The following is a 24,254-nucleotide window of genomic DNA, read 5'->3' as shown; positions in this document are numbered from 1 at the left end:
AATATTAATCATAATAGCAAGAACCAGGAAAATCTTAACTTGAATCCAAAAAGGTAGTTAACAGATGCCAACATCAAAATGACACAGATGTTAAAATTATCTGACAAAATTATTTTAAAGCAGCTGTCATAAAAATACTTTAATGAACACTTATAAACACTTGAAACAAATGAAAAATAGATTGTCTCAGCAAGGAAACAAAAGATATGAAGGAAAACTAAATGGGAATTTTAGAACCAAAAATTACAATAACTGAAAAAAAAAAAGAAACCTCAATGATGGACTCAGCAGCAGCATAGAAGGGACAGAGGAAAGAATCCATGAACATGATGATAGAAAAATAGAAATTAGCTAGTCTCAACAACTGAGAGGGAACAGACCAAAACAAACAAACGAATAGAGCTTCAGGTACCTGTAGAAATATGTAAAAGATTTAGCATTCAGATCATCACAGTGCTGAAAGAAGAGAAAGTGGACTATGGAGGTATTCAAAAATAATAGTGAAAAAATCCCAAATGTGGAGAAAGTTTATACAAACTTACAGATTCAAGAAGCTGAGTGAATTCTAGAAAGGCTAAAGCCAAAGGTATCTGCCAAGGCACAATTTCTTAAAGCTAAAGAGTCTTGAAAGCAGCAAGAGAGAAATGACACCTAAGCTATAGGAGAATATTTTTTTGAGTGATAGCAGATTTCTCATCAGAAGCTATGGAGGCCATAGAAAGTGACATAACATTTTTCAAGTGAATCAAGTAAAGAACTGTCAACTCAGAATTCTATGTCCGTCAGGAATGAAGGAGAAATTAAGATATTCTCAGATAAAAGAATACTAAGATTTGTGTGGTATCATACAAAAATATATTTGGTATTTGTTTCCAATTCCTGCGTGAAACTCTTAAAAGCCTTGAATTTTCCTGAGTGATAGGGAATGTCTTTGATTATTCATAATGAATCCCTTTCTATCACACGTGAGTTTAGGCTACTCAGATAATGCAAGGTGAGGGCTCTAGACAGCCTCAGGATGGGGATGGTCACCAGAGAGATGAAGTGATTATAAATTGGCACTTTCAGCCCCACACATCGACCTCCAAAATGGTAATGAGGAGCTAGCAGTTGAGCTCTATAAAATCTCTAGAACAATGAGATTCAGAGAGCTTACAGGTTGGCGAACACATTAGCTTGCTGGGAGGGTGGCACACCTGCAGAGGGCATGGAAGTTCCATGACTCTCCCCCTTGCATATCTTACTCTATTTTTCTCTTCCATTTGGCAGTTTCTGAGTTGTGTCTTTTACAATAACCAGTAAACACAAGGACAGTATTTTCCTGAGTTACATGAGCCAATCTAGCAAATTATCGTACTTGTTGCAGGGGGAGGTCATAGGAACCCCTGAATTTGTAGTCAGGTCGTACAAAAGTGTGAGTAGGCTGGAGACTCAAGACCTGTGGCTGGCATTTGACGTGAGGGGCAGTCTTAACCTGTGGCATCTGCACTAACGCCAAGTAGTTAATGTCAGAATTGAATTGTTGAACACTTGGTCCTGGTTTTGGAGAATTAATTGTTGGTGTTAAGAAACACATCTGAATTTGTCATCAGCAGATCTACCCTATATGAATGACTAAAAGAAGTTCTCTAAACAGAAAGGAACTGTTAAAAGAGGGAAAACAGGAATATTAGGAAGAAAGAACAACAGAAAGTAAAAGTAGGTAAATACAGTAAAGTTCCCTTCTCTTTAGTTTTCTTGATTGTTTGACAATTGAAGCAAAACTTATAACACACTGTATGATGTGGTTCTCAACGTATAGACGAAATATTTAAAATATAAGTATATTACAAGTGGAGGAAGCTAAAGGAACATAAAGGGAGGCAAAGTTCCTACGTTTCACTCAAATTGGTTGAATGTTGACACTAGTTGACCGTGATGTTAGGTACATATGATGTAATACTTAGAGCAACCAGTATAAAGCCTATTTAGAAAATATACTCAAAAGCACTATAAATAAATAAAAATGGAAGTCTAAAAAATATTTTAGTAACCTACAGAAAGGCAGGAAAAGAGCAAATAAGGAAATGTAAAACAGAGAGGACAAACAGAAAATAAAAAATAAAATGGCAGATTAAGCCATGTTACGTAAATAATGGCATTAAATGTAAATGGTATAGGTACACCAATTTAAAGAGATACTGGCAGAGTGTGTAAAAAGTCAACTATTTTATGGTATCTATAAGAACTTATTTCAAATATAATAATATAGGTAGTTTGAAAAAAGTAGTTGAAAGAAAAACTATACCATGCAAACATTAATCAAAATAAAGTAGGAATGAGTATATTAATGTCAGATAAAGTAGACTTCAGAGTAACAAACAAACAAACAAACAACACCCAGAATAGAGAGGGACATTACAGAATAGTAATAGCATTGATCCGTCAAGAAGTCTTAGCAATTTTAAATGTGTATGCATCCCAACACAGTTGCAAAAATGTGAAGCAAAACTGATAGAACTGAAAAGAGAAATAAACAAATTTACAATTTTAATTAATAGACTTCAACAGCCTTCTCTCAACAGTTGACAGAACAACTAGACAGAAAATCAGCAAGGATGTACTGTCAACTGACAGAATCTAGTCAACATTAATAAAACATTTATGTTCTGTAAATCTATAATTTTTCAGGTTAAAAATTTTATAACCTGAAAAAATTTTAAAGAATTGAAATCATAAAGAGTTTGTTCTTGTACCACAATGGAATCAAACTACAAGTCAAACCACATATTGGACAAAATGTCTTACAGTAAGTGAATGGTTATACAGACTGCTACATATACACCATGGCATACTCAGCAATGAAAAGTAATAAACTTTTGGTACACTGAACAATGTGGATGGATCTTAAAGGCATTATGCTGCGGGGAAAAAGTCAATCTCACAAAGACACATAGTATATGATTTTGTTTACATAGCGTTCTCAAAATAACAAAATTACGGAGGTCAAATTAGGAACAAATTACTGATTGCCAGGGGATTGAGATGGAGGAGGGAGTTGGGTAGAACTATAAAGGTGTAGCGTGAGCAACATTTTTATAGTAATGAAATAATTTTATTTCTTGTTTTAGATGGTGATTACACAAACATATACAAGTGATAAAATGACACAGAGCTATACACATTGTACCAATGTCAGTTTTCTGGTTTTGATATTGTACTGTAGTAACCATTGGGAGAAAATGAGTGAAGAGTACAAGAAGCCTCTTCTGTACTCTTTTCAAGTTGCTTAGATTCTATAATTACTTCAAAATAAAGTCAAATATTGTTTTACTAGAGGAATATTGAAATTTAAGAATATCTTAAAAATTTCCCATCTTCTTTTAGTGATTTGGTTAAAGAAACTTTCTCTAGGTGAAAGAATAACCCATAATTAATATTCATAAGATAATTTTTTGAAAGCCATTTTGTATATTTCCCAGAAAATCAGGAACTAAGTCATGCTTATATATGGCTACAGATCGTTTTGGAAGTTAGATGACTTCCAATTAATTGCTTTCAATAAAAGTCAAGGAGGCCCTGATCATTTCACAAAATACATAAATATTGAATCACTATGCTGTACAACTGAAACTAATGTAATATCATATATCAATTATATCTCATTAAAAAAGCAGTGGTGACAAAATCTTAATAATTGTTAAGTCTGGGTGGGAGGAATATGCGTTTTCATCAGATTCTTTTTTAATATTTGAAAATTATCATAATAAACTTTTTAAGCTTAAGGAAAAAATATTGAAATGACAGTCTAGGTTTAGAAGGCTCACGTACTAGCCTACACCTAAACAAGAGTGAAAGTAAGAGATCTGTTAGTTTGTTAGCTAGTTAGTTATTACAACAGCTCTGTTAAAGAGTTCAGTGGTTTGAACCAAGCAATGGAAGTGGATGTGGAGAGAAGTGGTTGGATGTGCAATATGTTTAACAGATCAAACCCGTGGTTGTTGAAGGTTCTTAGGTGAGTAAAGGTAACGTGAGCATCAAGGAAAATAACAATAGACTAAATTTTTTAAAAATTACAGAAGGATCATAATTTAATTTGTTAGTTTCCTCAGTGCTCAAGCACAGTGCTTGGCTATGTGTTTAATAAATAGCTATTGATTGCTTTGAGGAGAGGAGAGAAATTGCATGCAGGTAACAATGTAACCATTTTTCTTAAGGCTTCTTAGCACCAAGAAAATTATAGCAAAGGAGCAAGAAATAGTTTTCTGTGACATACAGGACTCTTTGAGCCTGGGGTCAATATTTGGATATTATCTGTGTTGGTCAGTGTAGAGAAATTCCATTTTGAGAGCTGAATTACACTAGGTAAGAAAGCAAGTAGAAAAATAAACATTTATTCATATCAAAATGATTAGAAAATATAGTTCAGAAGAAAACAGCTATTCCCCTTACCTGTTTTAAAGAGATGAAAGGTTTTCAACTCTGTAAGTTCAATACCTTTTATTTATTTATATTTTTTCACTACTTTTTATTTTGTTAAGCATTTTTCCCATACATTGAGTTTCTAAAGTAATAAAACTGACAAAATACTATTTTATTATTATTATTATTTCTCACTTCAGTCAAAATAGTTTTTCTTAGGACTTTGAAATTTCATACTATACTTTCATCTAATTCCACTGTCATCAAAGTCTTTAACCAGTGTGTGATGTACCACTACAGATTCTTTGACAGGCATATGTTCTTAGTATTAGAACATATTGTAAGATAGGTGAGAACTGAGATAGATGGATACTTTCTGAGGATCCTTGCAAAAATAAAACATTTGCTTTTAGTTTTCAGGAAGGCAGAATCAAGTTTTTTGAAGGGAAGTGGGTTTATTGTTAATGATGTAAGCATCTGTAAACTCTTTGAGCTTTATAAAAGAGTAGCCATTTCATTAATTTATCCAGCAGTTATTTGAATGCCAAATTTGTGCAGACATATAAAGAAGGAACCACAATGTGATGACTTAGAGGAGCAGAGACACAATGTAGTCAAGACCCCCACTCCCAGGTAGGTAACTTACAAATGGGAGGATAATCAGAATTGCAGAGGTTCTCCCCAAGGAGCGAAGGGTCCAATCCCCACCTTGGACCCCCCATCCTGGGGCTCCTCCATTGGAAAGATGAGCCCTTAGAATACTGGGCTTTGAAGGCCAGTAGGTCTTCCATTGGAAAGTCTTGGAGGGCTGTCATAAACAGACTTCACTCTTAAATGGCATGTACAAAATCTCACATGCATTAAGAGCCAGCACAGAGGCAGTAATTTGAAATAAGCCTGGGTCAGGTCTACTTGCTAATCTTGGAGAGCCTCCCAGAGCAGCAGGAGGCAACTGACACTCTCCCTGGGGACATAGATGCCAGCAGCAGTCATTTTTGAGAGCTTAATCTACCATGAGGGCACTGGTGCTAGCAACACCATTTTGGGGTCTTCCCCCTAGCCTGTTACTGCCTGGAGCTTACCTGCCCTCTAGCCAGTCAATACCAGTTCTGGGACCCCCAAGCCAAGCAGTAAGCCATACGGGAACCCAGATACACCCACCAGCTTTCCCAGGACCTGGCTCTACCCACCAGTGGGCTGATATCAGCTTTGGAATCCCCCAGGCACTGGCCCCACTCAACAACAGGTCAACACCATTCTTGAGACCCTTAGCACCAACAACCAGCTGACCTGCCTGGGATCTGGCCCTGCCTACCAGCAGTTAGGAACCAGCCCTGGGCCTTACAGCCAGCCATGCTAGTACCTAGCAGCAGCCAGGAGCCTTCACATGAGGCAGCATCAACAGCCATTTGGGCCAGGAACCAGACCCACCTACCAGCACACCCACAGTTGTTGGCCCTGCCACAGCAGAAAAGTTCATACATATGGGGCACCCCTAGATCATATACCTCTAGTGACCAGAGAGAAGTGTGCAACTGAGCTCCGTAGGACGTATCCTACATAAGACCACTTCTTGAAGATCAGTAAATGTAACTAACCTACCTAATATGTATAAATAAACAGAGAATTAGGCAAAATCAGGTGCCAGAGAATTACGTTACAAGGAAAGGAACATGATAAAATCCCAGAAGAAAAACTAAACAAAGTGGAAATAGATAATCTACCCAATAAAGGGTTCTAGGTAATGATCATAAAGATGCACAATGAACTTGGGAGAATGGATGAGCACAGTGAGAAGTTTAACAGAGAGTTAAGAAACATAAAGATGAATCCGAGCTGAAGAAAACAGTAACTGTAATTGAAAATATACTGGAGGGAATCAACAGTAGATTAGATGATACAGAGGAGTGGATCAGTGAACTGGAAGACAGAGTAGTAGAATTCACCCAAGCAGAACTGAAAAAAGAAAAAAAGAGTTTTAAAAATGAGGATAGTTTAAGAAACCTCTGGGACAACATCAAGTATAATAACATTTATACTATAAGGGTTCCGGAAGGAGAAGAGAGAGAAAGGGCAGAGAACTTATTTGAAGCCATAATAGCTGAAAATTTCCCTAACCTGGCAAAGGAAACAGACATCCACATCCAGAAAGCACAGAGAATCTTAAACAGGATCAACCCAAAGAGATCCATACCAAGAAACATTGTAATTAAAATGACAGAAATTAAAGAGAGAATATTAAAAGAGACAAGGGAGACACAATTAGTTATAAATAAGGGAAACTTCCATAAGACTGTCAACTGACTTTTCAGGAGAAACTTCGCAAGCCAGAAAGGATCAGAACCATATATTTAAAGTGATGAAAGGGGAAAACCTACAACCAAGAATACTCTGCCCGGCAAGACTTTCATTCAGATTTGATGGAGAAATCAAAAGTTTTACAGACAAGCAAAAGCTAAAAGCACCACAAAACAGCTTTCCAAGAAATATTAAAGGGACTTCTCTAAGCAAAAAAGAAAAGAAGAGACCACAACTAGAAATATGAAAATAACAAAAGGAAAACAATCTTATTAGTAAAGACAAATATCAGTGCAGGTAATAGATCAACCACTTAGAAAGCTGGTAGGAAGTTTAAAAGACAAAGGTAGTAAAATCGTCTATATCCTCAATAAGTAGTTAAGGGATACACAAGAGAAAAAGACATAAAATGTGATGTTGAAAACTTTAAATGTGTAGGAGATAGTAAAATGCAGAATTATTAGTGTATGTTTGAACTTAAGAGAACATCAATTTAATATAATTTCTCTCTTTCTGTCTGTTTTTCTCTCTGTCTCTTACACACACACACACACACACACGGGTGAGGGGGAGACTGCTCTATTCTCTTGGTAATTACAAATAAAAAATTTAAAATAGACACATAAAAAAGAAAAAGGAATCCAAACATAACACTAAAAATAGTCATCAAATCACAAGGGATGAGAGCAAAAGAAGAAGAAAGGAATAAAAAAATCCAAAAATGTCCTAATACAATTAATAAAATGGCAAGGAGTACATAGCTCTCAATAATTACTTTAAGTATAAATTGATTAAATGCTCCAATGAAAAGACATAGAGTGGCTGAAAGGATTAAAAAAAAAAAAAGACCAAGATAATATGCTACCTGTAAGAGACTCATTTCAGGTCTAAAGACATACACAGACTGAAGGTGAGGGGATGAAAAAAGATATTTCATGCAAACGGAAATAAAAAAGTGGATGTAGCAATACTTGTATCAAACACAATAGACTTTAAAATAGAGACTAACAAGAGATGAAGAGCATTTCATAATGATAAAGGGTTCAGTCCAACAAAGATACAATACTTGTAAATGTATATGTACCTAACATAGGAACACCTAAATACATAAAGCAAATACTAACAGACATAAAGGGAGAAATTGACAGTAACAGAGTAATAGTAGGAGACTTTAACCTCCGTTAATGGACAGATCACTCACACAGAAAATCAATAAGGAAACACTGGCCTTAAATGACACAGTAGATATGGATTTAATTGATATATAGAGAGAACATTCTATCTGAAATCAGAAAAGTATACATTATTTTCAATGCACATGGACCATTCTCCAGGATAAATCATACTCTAGGTCACAAAACAAGTCTCAATAAATTTAAGATCAGTGTTATATCAAGCATCTTTTTCAACTACAACAATGTGAGACTGGAAATCAACTATAAAGAAAAAAAAAACTGCAAAGAACACAAACACATGGAGGCTAGACAGTATACTGCTAAATAACCAAGGGGTCACTGAAGAAATTAAAAAGGAAATTAAAAAAAATAACCTGGAGGCAAATGAAAATGGAAACACAACCATCTATCAGAAACAGCAAAAGCAGTTCTGAGAGGGAAGTTTACAGTGATAAGAGCCTACCTTAGGAAATAAGAAAAATCTCAAACAATTTAACTTTACACCTGAAGGAACAAAAAAGGAAGAACAAACAAAATCCAGTTAGTAGAAGGAAAGAATAAAGATCAGCAGAAATAGAGACTAAAAAACAATAGAAATGATCAGTGAAACATAGAGGTTGTTCTTTGAAAAGAAACACAAAATTGATAAAACTCTATAGCCAGATTTACCAAGAAAAAAACAGAGAGGGCCCAAATAAAATCAATAATGAAAAAGGAGAAGTTACAACCAACACCACAGAAATACAAAGGATCATTAGAGAACAATTATATGACAATAAAATGGACAACTAGAAGAAATGGGTAAATTCCTAGAAACATACAATCTCCCAAAACTGAATCAGGAAGAAATAAAAAATTATGAACAGACTGATTTCTAGTAATGAAAATAAATCAATAATCAACAACTCTCAAAAAACAGAACTCCAGGACTAGACAGCTTCATGGTGAATTCTACCAAACATTTAAAGAATTAATGCTTATTCTTCTCAAATGATTCCACAAAAATGGAAGAGGAAGGAATGCTTTTGGACTTATTCTGTGAGGCCAGTATCACCCTGATACCAAAACCAGATAGAGACACCACACACAAAAAATTACAGGCCTGTATCCCTGATGAACACGAATACAGACATCCTCAAGAAAATACTAGCAAACTGAATTCATCAATACATTAAAAGGGTCATGCACCATGATCAAGTGAGATTTATCCCAGGAATGCAAAGATGGTCCCACATCTGCATATCATACAGTTTGATATACCACATTAGCATATTGGAGAATAAAAATCATATGATTATCTCAGTTGATGCAAAGAAGTCTTTTGACAGAATTCAACATCAATTTATTGATAAAGACTTTGAACGAAGTAGGTATGGAGGGAATATACTTCAGCACATTAAAGACCACATATTGGAAAACTACAGGCAACACCATACTCAACAGTGAAAAACTGAAAGCATTTTCTCTAAGATCAATAACAAGACAAGGTTGCCCACTCTCGCTACTTTCATGCAACATAGCATTGGAAGTCCTAGCCACAGCATTCAGACAAGAAAATGAAAATAAAAGGCATCCAAATTGGAAAGGAAGAAGTGAAACTGTCACTGTTTGCATATGATATGTTACTAGATGTTGAAAATCCTAAAGATGACACTAAAGAGCTATTAGAAGTAATAAATGAATTCGGTAAAGTTGCAAGGTACAAAATTAATACAAGGAAATTTGTTGTGTTTTTACACACTATACACTAACACTGTTAACTGAGATATCAGAAAGTGAAATTAAAACAATTCTGTTTATAATCACATCAAAAATAATAAAATAATTAGGTATAAATCTAACTAAGGAAGTAAAAGAGCCATACTTGGCAAACTGTAAGACATTGATGAAAGAAATTAAAGATGATACAAAGAAATAGAAAGATTTATCGTGCTCATGGATTGGAAGAATTAATATTGTTAAAATGACCATACTGCCAAAGGCAATCTGCAGATTCAGTACAGTTTCTATCAAAATACAAATTGGATTTTTTCACAAAACTAGAACAAATAATTCCAAAATTTGTGTGGAAATATAAAAGATCCTGAATAGCCAAAACAATCTTAAGAAGAACAGAGCTGGAGGTATCATGTTCTGTGATTTCAAACTATACTACAAAGCTACAGTAATCAAAACAATATAGTACTTGCACAAAACCAGACACATAGATCAATGGAACAGAAAGGAGAGCCCAGAAAGCAACCCACATTTATATGGTCAGTTAATCTACAATAAAGGAGTCAGGGCTATATACAATGGTGAAAAGACAACCTCTTTAATAAATGGTGTTGGGAAAACTGGACAGCTACATGCAAAAGAATCAAACTAGAGTACTTTCCCACATTGTATTAAAAAATAAACTCAAAATGAATTAAAGATTTGAATGTAAGACCTGAAACCATAAAACTTCTAGAAGAAAACATATGCCATATGCTCTTTGACTTTGGTCTTAGAAATATGTTTTTTGGATCTGTCTCCTCAGGTAAGGGAAACAAAAGCAAAAATAAATGAATGGAACAATATGAAACTAAAAGCTTCTGCACAGCAAAGGAAACTATCAACAAAATGGAAAGGCTGCCTGCTGAGTGGGAGAAGACATTTGCACATGATATATCTGAAAAGGGGTTAGTATCCAAAATATACAATGGGCTCATACCACTCAACATGAAAAAACATTCTTACTAAAAAATGGGCAGAAAACCTGAATAGACATTTTCCTCCAAATTCCAGTGCTGAACAGACACATGAAAAGATGCTTAACATCACTAATCATCAGGGTAATATAATTCAAAACCACAGTGAGATATCATCTCACACCTTTTAGGATGGCTGTTATCAAAAAGACAATAAGTAATAAGTGTTGGTGAGGACAGGGACAAAAGTGAACTCTTGTGCACTGTTGGTAGGAATGTAAATTGGTTCAGCCACTATGGAAAACAGTATGAAGATTCCTCAAAAAATAAAAACTAGGACTATCATATGACCCTGCAATCCCACTGATGGGTGTTTTTCCAAAGGAAACAAAAATACTAATTCAAAACAGTGTATGTACCCCTGTGTTCACTGCAGCATTATTTGCAATAGCTAAGATATGGAAGCAACCTAAGTGTTCATAGATAGGTGAATGGATATAGAAGATGTGATGTATGTGAAGAAATATTACTTATCCACAAGAAAAGTGAAATCTTGCCATTTGTGACAACATGGATAGACCTAGAAGATATTACAGTAAATGAAATAAATCAGATAGAGAAAGATAAATATTATATGACTTCGCTTTTATGTGGAATATAAAAATCAAAACAAATGAACAAACAGAACAGAACATAAATAGCATCATAGATACAGAGAACAAACATGTAGTTGCCAGTGGAGAGGGTGGTGGAGAGGTGTGTGAAATAGGTGAGGGAGATTAAGAGGTATATACTTCTAGTTACAAAATAAATGAATCATATGAGTGAAATGTACAGCATGGAGATTATAGTAAATAATTACATAATATCTTTGTATGATGACACATGGTAACTATACTGATCATGGTGATCTTTTTTTAATGTATAGGAATAGCGAATCACTATGTTGTGCACCAGGAAGTAACAGTATTGTAGGTCAGTTATACTTTATAAAGCAAATAAACTCATAGGAAAAGAGATCAGATTTGTGGTTAGCAGAGGTGGTGGTTCAGGGAGGGGTAACTAGATGAAAGTGGTCAAAAGGTATAGACTTCCAGTTATAAGTACAAGTGATATAATGTGTAAGATGAATAATAAACACTGTTGTATGTTATATATGTACATTGTTAAGAGAGTAAATCCTATGAGTTCTTGCCACAGGAAAAAAGTAGCAAGAACTTTTTTCCTCTTTTTTCTTTTATTTTGTATCTTTATGAGATGATGGATGGTCACTAAACTTTTTGTGGTAATCGTTCCAAGGTATATGTAAGTCGGACCATTATACTGTACACCTTAAACTTATATTATGTGTCAGTTATATCTCAATAAACTGGAAAATAAGAAGAATGTATTTAATACCACTGAATGATACTTTTAAATTGGCTAAGATCCTAAATTTTATGTTTTTAATTTACCACTATAAAAATTGTAAAAAATACATGGCATAAAACTTACTGTCCTAACCATTTTAAAATGTACTGTTCAGTGGCATTAAGTATAATCACATTGTGGTTAAAAAATCAACGCCATCCATTTCCTGAATTTTTTTTTTAATCTCAAAATGAAACTGTGTACTCATTACTAACTGTTCCTCTTTCCCGTCCTTCTCTGGTAACCTGTTTTCTCCTTTCTGTCTCTGTGAATTTGCCTATTTTAGGCATCTCATATGTATGGAATCATATAATATTTGTTATTTTATGTCTTGCTTATTTTATTTAATATAATTATTTTAAGGTTTATCTAGAGTATAGCAAGTATCAGAATTTAATTCCTTTTTAAAGATAAATACTACCCCATTTTATTGTATATTACATTTTGTTTATCCATTCATCCATCAATGGATGTTTGGATTATTTTCACTTTTTGGCTATTGTGAATAATGCTGCAATGAGTATCTGTGTGCGAATATCTTTTTTAAGTTCTTGCTGTCAGTTTTTTGGGGAAATATATTCAGAGATGGGATTGCTGGATCATATGAAAATTTTATGTTTAATTTTTTGAGGAGGTCTATTTACTGAATATTTTATTTGAACCTTTTCAGTATTGCGTACATCTATTCTTACTTTTTCATCCTGCGTGTTTTATGTATTCTAGCTAAATCAGATTACATCCCCCATTTTTTTCCAGTCCTTTACTTTAGTCATGTACATTGTTCTGTTTGCCTTCACATCACTTTTTGATCTGTCAATACTCTGGCCATCTTGTCAAGATCCTAATATGCTTCTTTGATAAATACTGGAGTTAAGAAGTGATAGTAAACTAGAAAACCAAAAATATAACTGAAAATAAAACTCAAAACAAAAGATATGCAAAATAGGCCAAATCCCCCTAAAATCTAAGAAAGAAAATAATAATATATTGCCTCTGGACTGAGAAAACCAAAAATCTGCAGATTTAGAGGACATTAACAATAAAGAGTAAAATATTTTGTGCAGTTTAAACATATATAGTTTTAAATTCTAAATGAGGCAAAAATTTTTAAACAAAATATATACTATCAGAACAAAACTCAAGAAGAAGAAGAAAACCTGAACAGATTTATAACAATGGATGAAGTGAAAAACACTGGTACTATCTAAGTCATTCGAGTCATCAACGTTGATGTTGTCAGTCATGTTGATGGACTGTACCACTTGATAATGATGCAATATGAAAGACCTTTACTTCTGTGACATTCTTCCTCAAACTCATAACGACTGTATAGGCATGAGGACACCTTAGACAAACCCAAATTGCAGGACACTACCAAATTTCTGACCAGTGCTTTTAAAAACTGTCATGTTATAGGGTAAAAAAAGAAAGAAAAGCAAAGATTGCTTGTCTATTATGGATCATAGGAGACTAAGGGGTCATGACACTAAATACATTTGGTATCCTGAAACAGAAAAGGGACCATGGTGGGGAAAGTGGGAATCTGCATAGAGTCTGTAGCTTAGTTAATCGTATTTCACTGATGATAATTTCTTAATTCAGACAAATGTATCATGGCTATATAAGATGTTAACATTAGAGGAAACTGGTAAAGAATAGACAAGAATTCTACTGTATTTACAACTTTCCTGTAAGTCTAAAATTATTCTAAGATGAAACCTGTTTTCAACATTTTGAAATTGAGTTATAGTCATTTTACAATGTTGTGTCAAATTCCAGTGTAGAGCACAATTTTTTAGTTATACATGAACATACATATATTCATTGTCACATTTTTTTTGCTGTGAGCTACCACAAGGTCTTGTATATATTTCCCTGTGCTATACTAAGATGAAAACTTTTAATAAAAATTTTTATAAAGTTTTAAGAAAAGAGTTGTTAGAGATTTGTCATAAGAAAGGGCAGCATGCCCGTTTATTGACCTACTACTCTTTCTAGTGCAGCTCGTTAACAGGCAACTGATAATTCTTAAATTGTTAGAACAGTTCCAGAACGTTGAAAATACAGAAAGCATTGCACTGAATTATATGAAAACAGCATCACTGTAAGCAGCAATACAGAAAACCTAATGAAGATAGCAAAAAAAGAAGAAGGAGAGGTGCAAAAAGGCTAAACAAAGTATTGGATAATTGTGGAGTTTTATAAAACTACTCAGATAGCAGGGATAATCTTTAGTTTTTCCTAATGATATTAAGAGGAAGGCTTTCCCATCTTGCAAAATGGCAGGTGAAAGAAAAAACTGAGAATCCAGACACTAAGGAGAAAAAAGTCTGAAGGCAAGAAGGCTGATGCTGCTGGCTGCAAGGTTAAAAAGGGTACGAGGGTTAAGAAGGGGATGCCCCACTGCAGCTGAAACCCTGTCCTAGTCAGAGGAATTGGCCGATATTCCTGATCGGCTGTGTATTCCAGAAAGGCCTTGTACAGGAGGAAGTATTCAGCAGCTAAATCCAAGATTGAAAAGAAAAAAAAGGTGAGGGTTCTTGCTACTGTCATAAAACCAGTTGGTGGTGACAAGAATGGTGGCACCTGTGTGGTTAAACTTAGCAAAATCTAGATCTCCTACTGAAGATGTACCTCGAAAGCCGTTGAGCCATGGCAAGAAACCGTCCAGTAAGCATGTGAGGAAACTGTGTGCCAGCATCACTCCCAGGACCATTCTCATCATCCTCACTGGTTGCCACAGAGGCAAGAGGGTCATTTTCCTGAAGCAGCTGAGGAGTAGTTTGCTTCTTGTGACTGGACCTCTGTCCCTCAATTGAATTCCTCTCTGTAGAACACACCAGAAATTTGTCGTTGCCACCTCAACCAAAATTGACATTAGTGGTATGAAAAATCCCAGAACATCTCACTGATGCTTACTTCAAAAAGAAGCTGCATAAGCCCAGACACTAGGAAGGTGAGATCTTTAACACAGAGAAAGAGAAATATGAGATTACAGAGCAGCATGAGGTTGATCAGAAAGCTGTGGACTCAAATTCTGTGAAGGATCAAAGCTGTTCCTCAGCTCCAGGGCTACTTCCGCTCTGTGTTTGTTCTCACAGATGGAATTTATCCTCACAAATTGGTGTTCTAAACTTACTATAGAGAACCTAATTAAATAACTGATTCATTTAAAAAACAAAAAAAGAGGAAGAAAGCAGAACAAGTATTAGTAGTATGTTATACCGAAAGTATCTATCATAAATAAACCATTAAGAGAGGAAGAATGAATATTTTTATTCAAATTGTGTTTGTTAGCTGGGCCTCATGTCTCAGTGCTTACTCCCATTTCTCTTCCATTTCTTTTCCTCAGTACTCTTCCTTTCTGCCTTTCTTTTTCAAAGCAGAACATTCTTAGGTTCAGTTTTGTAATATCTTGTGATACTCTAATCCCAGTGCATGCTTTGCTTTCAGTAGGGTAAATGAGGGGAGGGTTTCCTCCAGTTTCGTCAGGTGGTTGGTATGGTGTGAGTAAGCAGGGAGTGGTAAAGCCAAAATAATGAGCTACTTATGTGGTGACTCATAAAAGAATCAAAATTGGGTAGCTGTTGGCAGAAAGCAGAAGAAAGGTGTAAACAAAGTGTGTGTATGTGTGTGCATACAGCTGCAAAGGTATGTATCTTGTGAGTTTCGCACCTTTCTAAAATTGCATACTTATATAATTTAATCTTTGATGAGTAAGGCTACTCAATATGAGTATCAGTTCTCATAATATGCTGTAATAAGTGATGCTTGCAAGTAATATGCAATATGCAGGTAGGAGGGCCAACCTAGATGACTGTGCTTTATTCAGACTTACATGTCTCCATCTTCAACCCCAATGTAGATGCATTTGTTATAGATTGGAAAGTCATTTCATTAAATTTGCTAAAATTGTGTGTAGACTGATAGTATTCAGTAACTCAGTGAGAGCCAAAGGGTTCTCCTACAAGGAAAATCAAATGCCTTTTAACAAAGATTTTTTGATGTCTAGTTTTACTCCCTGTTTGCTCATTGGGCCTGTTTTTAGAGTTTTGGTGGTATTGTGCATAATTGAAGGTATTGAAGAAGTGAGGTTGGAAAATTCTGATGATTTAAGTATGAAGGAGATTTTCAGGACCAGCTTTGAGTTCTTGCTCTAAACTCTAAAGTACATAAGAGATACATAGTTTATTCTATAGATCTCCAAGTAAATACTTGGTGGGTACCAAAGTATATTCTTATATCCATGTTGATTGTTTTATTTCTAAAGTGGTTAGCCTTAGGTGAAATAAGTGACCAACTACTAGTTAGTCATCTCGAAAATTGGCTTGAGAGAACCAGCGCTCGAGTATCTCTGCCTTACAGTTGTGGCTTAAAGATTCTCCTTACCAAATGGGGGAAAAATATCTTTCCTTATATAAAGGATGTTAAAGCTTTATATGTAAATGTCCCTAGGAGAAATCAGAAACATTCCCAAATTCACATTAAATCCTTTCTTAAGAACAGAATTGAATTGAAAGAGAGAGTACTCTATAGAATAAGGAGAGACTGGCAAAGTTCAAGGAAAAAAACAGGCTAAGTGGGATGGAAGAAACAAACCAATGTTACCTGAAGGTTTTGACTGTTATCTAAATGTATTTCAGTTACGTCTCTGTGCTTGATTATTTTCTCTTTTGAATGTCAATTCCATATCTCTGACTGGAGATGATTCCTTCAATGTTGTCAACCGTCAGTAATAAATAGGGAAGTGTAAATCACAACCACAGTGATTTTGATCACACCCATTAGGATGACTACTTTCCAGAATCCTGAAAATAGCAAGTGTTAGCAAGGATGTGGAGAATTTGGAACTTTTGTCCACTACTGGTGGGACTGTAAAATGGTGTAGCTGTTGTGGAAAACTATATGGTTGTTCCTCAAAAAATTAAAACTAGAATTGCCATATGATCTAGCAATTCCACTTCTGGATATATACCCCAAAGAATTGAAAGTAGAGTCTCAGAGAAATATTTGTACACCTGTATTCTTAGCAGCATTATTCAGAATAGCTAAAATGTATAAGCTACTCAAATGTTTATTGACTGATGAATGGATAAAGAAAATGTGGTATATACATACAATGGAATATTGGCCTTAAAAAAGAAAGAAATCCTGTCACATGGTACAACATGGATGAACCTTGAGGTTCACTGTATGCTTGCACTTATGTAAGGTCTCTAAATCGGTCAAACTTTTAGAAACAGAAAGTAGAATGGTGTTTGGCAGGAGCTGGGGAGGGAGGAAGGGAAAAACCTAAACTTCTGCTTATTTGAAAGATTAAGTGCAGTTCAACAAGAGTAGTGCTTGTTGTTTTATTTCAAAATTTTTATCTGTACATATATCCATATTCTCACTTTCTGGATTTTTCAAAATGAAATTTGTCTCTAGTTTGTTGTTGATACTAGTATTTACACATGAAAATCATAGATGGTGAATAGATTTGCTCAAAGGCAAGGGGGAAGAGAACTACTGAGACAATTTTTGTTATTATGGGGTTTTAGAAAATATGGTACAAATCAGAGCCTCAGGCAAAAGTGGCAGACTTATTCAGTAGAATATATTAATATTAAATAATAGTACAACTACCATTTTAATTTTCTGAGTCTGGAATTTATGCCTTAAGTATATGAAAATATAAAATTATTTCTTTGAAAACAGTTTTCAGCCCTGAGCATTGCAAAGTATCTACTGGCAGGATATTAACTTGGAAGAGCAGACTGTTCTTTATTTAGTAGCCTTTTTCCTGCAGATGTGACTTTAACAGAGGAAGGATTTTTTTTTGTTGTTTTTTGTTTTGGTGCTCCCAGCAGGTAATCAGCAGTAGAAGTAAAGATAATTGTCATTTGTTGAATGAACCTTGGTCAGTTTAGATACAGAATGTGTATAACTGTTTAAGTGTGATTTCTAGTATTCTTATAAAATTATTTTATAACAGTTTTAAGTTTTAGAAATAAATTTTCACTACTTTAATCATTATCTCTGATATTGGGTGGAAGTTGTTTTAGGCTAAATTAAGTATTTGAAATTTTATTTAAAATTTTGTATTAAAATTATTATCTTACTGAATAGCAGTTTGACCCAGACTTACCTACATATGTGTGTATGCCTCTAACTCTTGTCCTGATACTTGACTTTTTGCATTTTTCCTTTGTTGTACTTCAGTCCCTGTTGTAATCTGGAATGCAAAAAGAACTTCCAGGAAGGACATAGTATTACTCTAAAAATGTACAAATAGGAATAGAGTCATCAGTCAGTGACTAAGGATAGCTGAATTCAATTTTGCTGATGTTTAAATTGTATAATGTCCTGTCTTTCAGTGAGACCAACATTTGGCATTCAATATCTGGAATTGTGGGTGAGGTGAAAGGAAAGGTGAATTCTAATAATGAATCAAGGCAGGAACTGAAGGAGGCTTTGTTTGTTTCTTTAACTTGTTTTGTAATAAGATCAGTTGTTTCAGGGAATAACCAGGTTGTAGTGACATGAGGAACTGCACGTTGCTTGTGGGGTGTAGAACAGCATAGAAACAGCCAAAATTCTTTTCATTTATCATGAATTCCAGAAAGAGAACTTTTGACCAGAAGTATCACATTCCTTTTTTTTTTTTTAAACTAAACACTGTTCTTTCCTTAGGGAATGCAGCATTCCAACTTTACGTGAAATCCCAAATGGAATTGTATTGCATGACTGAAATCAGGGAAAAAAAAATGTGTAAATAGCACCCAAGAGAGACTCTTAAGCTGCTTTACCAAGGTTAAATACAACTTCGTGTCTCTTAGGAAGTGCATAACTAATTCTCTCTATCCCCTCCCCTTGCAGTAACCACACCTAATTTGTATTGGAACTATTCAGTGTTCATAAACTTTCAGTCTAATTGAGAAAGAGGAATGTCAGTGGGTTTGCATGTAAGTAATAGAAGTATATAGTGGCTCTGTTTCTAATTTTATTTTTTATATTAAGGTAAAAAGCGAAATAGGACCTGGGTTTGATATATACCTTTTGTTTTGCTCCTTAACTCAGGTGTCAATACTATGTTGAAGGGAAAAGTGACTAAAAAGGGTTTTTGTCTAGGTTGAACTATTTGTATTTAGCTCTTTGATCTGGGCATTTCATTTAATTTCTCTGAGATTTAGTTTACTATCTTTCAAGAAGATAGGAAAAAATTCCTGTTCTTTCTAATAGAATTTCCTCTAGTGGATAAGAGAAAGGATGGATGATGGGTTTATATTTCCAAAGCTCTTAAGATCTAAGTTAGGAAACAAACAAAGCAATAGTTAAGAAATAAATAAATAGGTAAGTGTCATTGATAATTTAAGAGTGTCTCTAACTACAGCAGGAACTGAAAATTAAGTAGATTAAGACTTGAGTTGCATTTGAGGGTAGGACAGGGTTTTATTTGTTTAGAAGAAGATAATGGGGGAAAGTGAACAAATCAAGGCAGGGTTGTAGGAAAGATGGGAACTTCCTTTAAGAGACTGACATGACTGAAGCAGAGACTCAGGGAGGCAGAAGTGAGGGGAAAATGGAAATGAAAATTGCATAAATTTATGAAACCAGTTAATGGATGGCCTTGAAAATTGTGTAGAGGTGTGTCTTTGAATTAGGAGGCAATAAGAAGCTATTATAGATTCCCGAGCTGGAGAATAACGTGACAAAAGAAGAGTTTTAGAAAATTGATCTGTCAGTGCTTCATTGGAATGTTTGGAAAAGAATACCTGAATTTTCCCTGATGTATAAATTCTGTCCTGGCTTTGGAATTCAGCAATCAGTTCTTAAAGATTTCACATTTTCCCACTGTACTTAATTATCTTACCTGGTATGTGGTATTCAACTTTATATGTATATTCTTACTTTCTGTTTCAGAGCAGCATCACAGTATAATCTTTTAAAAAAATTTGTCAGATACCTAGGGATTCAGTTCGAATTAAAATTCAGTCACATTTTGTGCCACAAATTCAGATATCTCAACCAAGATAATACTCAGATGAACAGGTAAATATTTAAATGCACATTTGTGTTTATAGTAGTGTCATAACTTACTTCTCTGCATAGTCACCAGCAGGCTTCTTTGGATGTTAATTGGAAGATCTATTGTTATTATAGAAACATTGAAGTGCTAAAAGATATGTCTTAGAATTGAGATTACATGATGTTTTCATAATGCTTATAGCAGTGTTGTGTGTCTGGTAGATTTGGAGTCTCAGTTACTATTTTATACTAATGATTGACGCACTAAAATAGGTGGGGAGTGTTGTAGGACTTTAATATCCAGAATTAGCAGGAAACAAAAAAGAATTACAGTAATAGATGATCAGATGTGTACCACTAAAGAATAGTAAGTGAGAGTATAGTGTTTATTTCTGTATGTGCACATGAACCAACAGCTTTGGACCTCAATCTTTATGTCTAAAATGAGGGGTGGGGGGGAGGGAAATAGCTCAGTGGTAGAGTGGATGCTTAGCTTGCATGAAGTCTGGGTTCAATCCCCAGTACCTCCATTAAAAAAATAAAACAAATCAAAAAACACTAAAAATTGGGAAGACAAGGATATTCACTCTCACCATTTCTATTCAACATAGTATTGGAAGTCCTAGCCATAGCAGTAAGACAAGAAAAAGAAATAAAACGGATCCAGATTGGAAGAGAAAAGGTAAAATTGTTACTATATGCAGATAACATGATACTATATATAGAAAACTCTAAAGACTCCACACAAAAACTACTAGAGCTGATAAACAAATTGAGCAAGGTAGCAAGATATAAGATTAACATACAGAATTCCTTTGCATTTCTTTACACTAACAATGAAATATCAGAAAAGGAAAGTTAAAAACAACAACAAAAACAGTCCCTTTTAAAAAGTGCATCAAAAAAAAAAAAACAACAACTTAGGAGTAAACGAGACCAAGGTGAAAGACTTATACATGGAGAACTATAAAACATTGATTAAGGAAATTAAAGATGATTTAAAGAAATGGAAAGATATTCCATACCCTTTGATTAGAAGAATTAATATTGCTAAAATGACCATACTGCCCAAAGCAATCTATAGGTTTAATGCGATCTGTGTCAGATTACCCAGGACATTTTCACAGAACTAGAACAAATAATCCTAAAAGTTATGTGGAATCACAAAAGACCCAGGATTGCAAAAGTAGAAAGAAGAAAAAGATTGAAGCCAGAGGAATAACCCCCCCACCCCCGACTTCACAGAGCACTACAGAGCTATAGTAATCAAAACAGCATAGTATTGGCACAAAAACAGACATATGGATCAATGGAACAGAATTTGAGAGCTCAGAAATGGCTTAAAGACTTAAATAAGACCAACAAACAAACAAACAACAACAACAACAACAACAAAAACCCAATCCAAAAATGGGCAGAAGAACTAAAGAAACATTTCTCCAATGAAGACATACAAATGACAAATAGACACATGAAAAAATGCTAATATCGCTAATTATCAGAGAAATGCAAATCAAAACTACAATGAGGTATCATCTCACACCAGTCAGAATGGCCATCATTAATAAGTCTACAAAAGATAAATACTGGAGAGGGTGTGGAGAAAAGGGAACCCTCCTACACTGTTGGTGGGAATGTAGTTTGGTGCAACCATTATGGAAAACAGTATGGAGATTCCTTAAAAAACTAAAAATAGACTTACCCTATGATCCAGCAACCCCACTCCTGGGCATATATCCGGAGGGGAAACTCTAATTTAAAAAGATACATATACTCCAGTGTTAAGAGCACTATTTACAATAGCCAAGATATGGAAGCAACATAAAAGTCCATTCACAAATGACTGGGTAAAGAAGTTGTGATGAAATACTGCTCAGCCATAAGAAAGAATAAAATAACGCCATTTGCAGCAACATGGATGAACCTGGAGAATGTCATTCTAAGTGAAGTAAGCCAGAAAGAGAAAGAAAAATACTGTATGACATTACTTATATGGGAAATCTAACAAAGTAACACAAATGAACTTACTTACAAAACAGAAACAGAATCACAGACATGAAAACAAATTGTGGTTACTGGAGGGGAAAGGGGAATGTGGAAAGATAAACTGGGAGTTTGGGATTTGCAGATACTAACTACTATATATAAGCTAGATTAACAGTAAGATCTTACTGTATAACATAGGGAACTATACTGAATACCTTGTAATGGCCTATGATGAAAAAGAATATGAAAAGGAAATCTATCTATCTATCTACCTACCTACCTACCTACCTACCTACCTACCTACACACACACATATATATATAACTGAATCACTATGCTATACACCAGAAATTAACACAGTGTTGTAAACCAACTATACTTCAATAAAAATAAATAAAATGAGGGTAGTAAATCCTGGCCTATCGCCTTCCCAAAGTGGTTGTAAGGAACAAAGGAGAGATACTGTGTTTTAAATTTACTTAAAGGATTATGTAAATTCTTAACATACTACCCAAATGTATTTGTTATCATTATTGTCACAATTACTTCAGAAAATACACAACATATATTGCAGTTCTTTATTAAAAAGATGATTTATGGAAAAGATTAGAACTGCTAGTACTTGGGATAGAAATATACATTTCTGGGATTATTTGTATTATTTCATGGAAAAACCATCTAAAAGAATACATTTATTTGTTCACTGATGCCAAGAATTTCTGCAACAATGATGAAGTCATCCATATCATAATCAATGGATTATAATCTGTAAAAATGTTAAATCACTATGCTGTACACCTGAACCTAATACAATATTGTAAATCAATTACACTTCAAGAAGAAATTTTTTTAAAAGTTTGTTTAAAATGATTAGAAATTAAAAGAAGGAATAGGAATCTTAGTGGAAAACTTGTGTAATATAAAAGAGGAACAGCTAGATTTGAAAGAGATGCTTAGAAATGAAAAAATACAGTAATTGAAATAAAAGTTGTCAGTGATTTTCCTTCAGTAAACTTTTGCATTCTTTTTCTATGTGCCATAATATATTTTTTACTATAGTGTTGTATAATCATTTGAAGAGAGAGTTTGAAGAGGGATTTGAGGATATCACCTAGAAAACAGCACTGATACATGAAAAATACATATATAGATAAAATATTAAGAAAATGGAAGAGAATGAGAGGGCCTAACTTAGAGCTAATAAAAGTTTCAGAACCAGAGAATAGAGAGAATAAATAAGAGACAATATCTGAAAGGAAGATAAATGCTGTAAGTTTTCCAATATTAAGGAAAATCATGAGATTTTTAGATTGAAGAAACATACTGTGTTCCAAACAAGATGCATGAAAATAAATCCACACTTAGTAACAATATGTAACATTTATTAGCACTTATTTGTCAAGCATGTTCTAAGTGCTTTACATATATTATCTTGTTGAATTCCTTAAGTGGCCTTTAGGGAAATTACTATTCTTATTCCTACTTTAAAATTGAGGAAATTGAGCCCAGAGAAGTTAAAAACTTTACTTAATTCCACACAACTTATAAATGATGGAGTCAGTATTGGGCAAATTCCCCTGAACATTGGTCAAGAAATAGTAGAAATAGTACACACTAATAATGTCAGAAATATAAAGGGCTCATGTTGAGATTTTAAGAAATTAAAATAGCAACTTTGAACAGATTTAGTCTAAAAATACAAAAATTTTTAATAAAATTTAGAATTTCTAGTTTTCTAGAGAAAAATAAATTATGAAAGTTGACTAAAAGAAATAGAAAATCTCAAAAGGACTCTAAGCATTAAAGAAATGGATTCAGGTTTTAAAAACTGCATGTAAGAGAAACATCAGTCTCAGTAATTTCACTTGTGAATTTTACTAAAGTTTGTTAGTAAGTTACTGCTGTCTAATATGAAATGTTCCAGAAAGTGAAAAATTGAGTGATTTTTCTGAGTAGCACTTATCACACCTCTGACTTATGTTTTACTGCCCTGCTAGAAAATAATCATTATGAAGGCAAGGATTATGTCTTGCTTATTTGCCTACTGCATCTTCAGCATTTAGTGGAATACTTGTCATGTGGTAGACTCTCAGTAAATATCTGACTTAAAAATATAGCAATGTTTTAATTGTTTTAAACACATTTAGAAATCTTTAATAATTGTATTCTATTTCCTTATTTGACATATAATTCTTACAGAGAAATATTAGATGAAACAAGTTTGTTTATATTTTGATATTTTATTTATTCTCTGCAAATATTTATTTTATGAGTTTTATATAAAAATACATAAGATTTTTTTTAA

The 24,254-nt window shown here is 34.1% G+C and overlaps 1 protein-coding gene and 1 pseudogene across 2 annotated transcripts in view; both read left to right on the top strand.

Annotated features, from left to right (window-relative positions):
* SBF2 (SET binding factor 2) overlaps positions 1–24,254 on the top strand; it is a 393,567-nt gene that overhangs the window by 96,200 nt on the left and 273,113 nt on the right. The gene's annotated exons all lie outside the window — the stretch shown is intronic.
* LOC116282065 (large ribosomal subunit protein eL6 pseudogene) lies at positions 14,201–15,089 on the top strand (annotated as a pseudogene).

This window comes from Vicugna pacos, chromosome 10, assembly GCF_048564905.1.
Source record: "Vicugna pacos chromosome 10, VicPac4, whole genome shotgun sequence".
In the NCBI taxonomy this organism is placed as follows: Eukaryota; Metazoa; Chordata; class Mammalia; order Artiodactyla; family Camelidae; genus Vicugna; species Vicugna pacos.
Note: the sequence above shows the minus strand (reverse complement) of the source record. Positions and strands in the feature narration are given on the sequence as shown.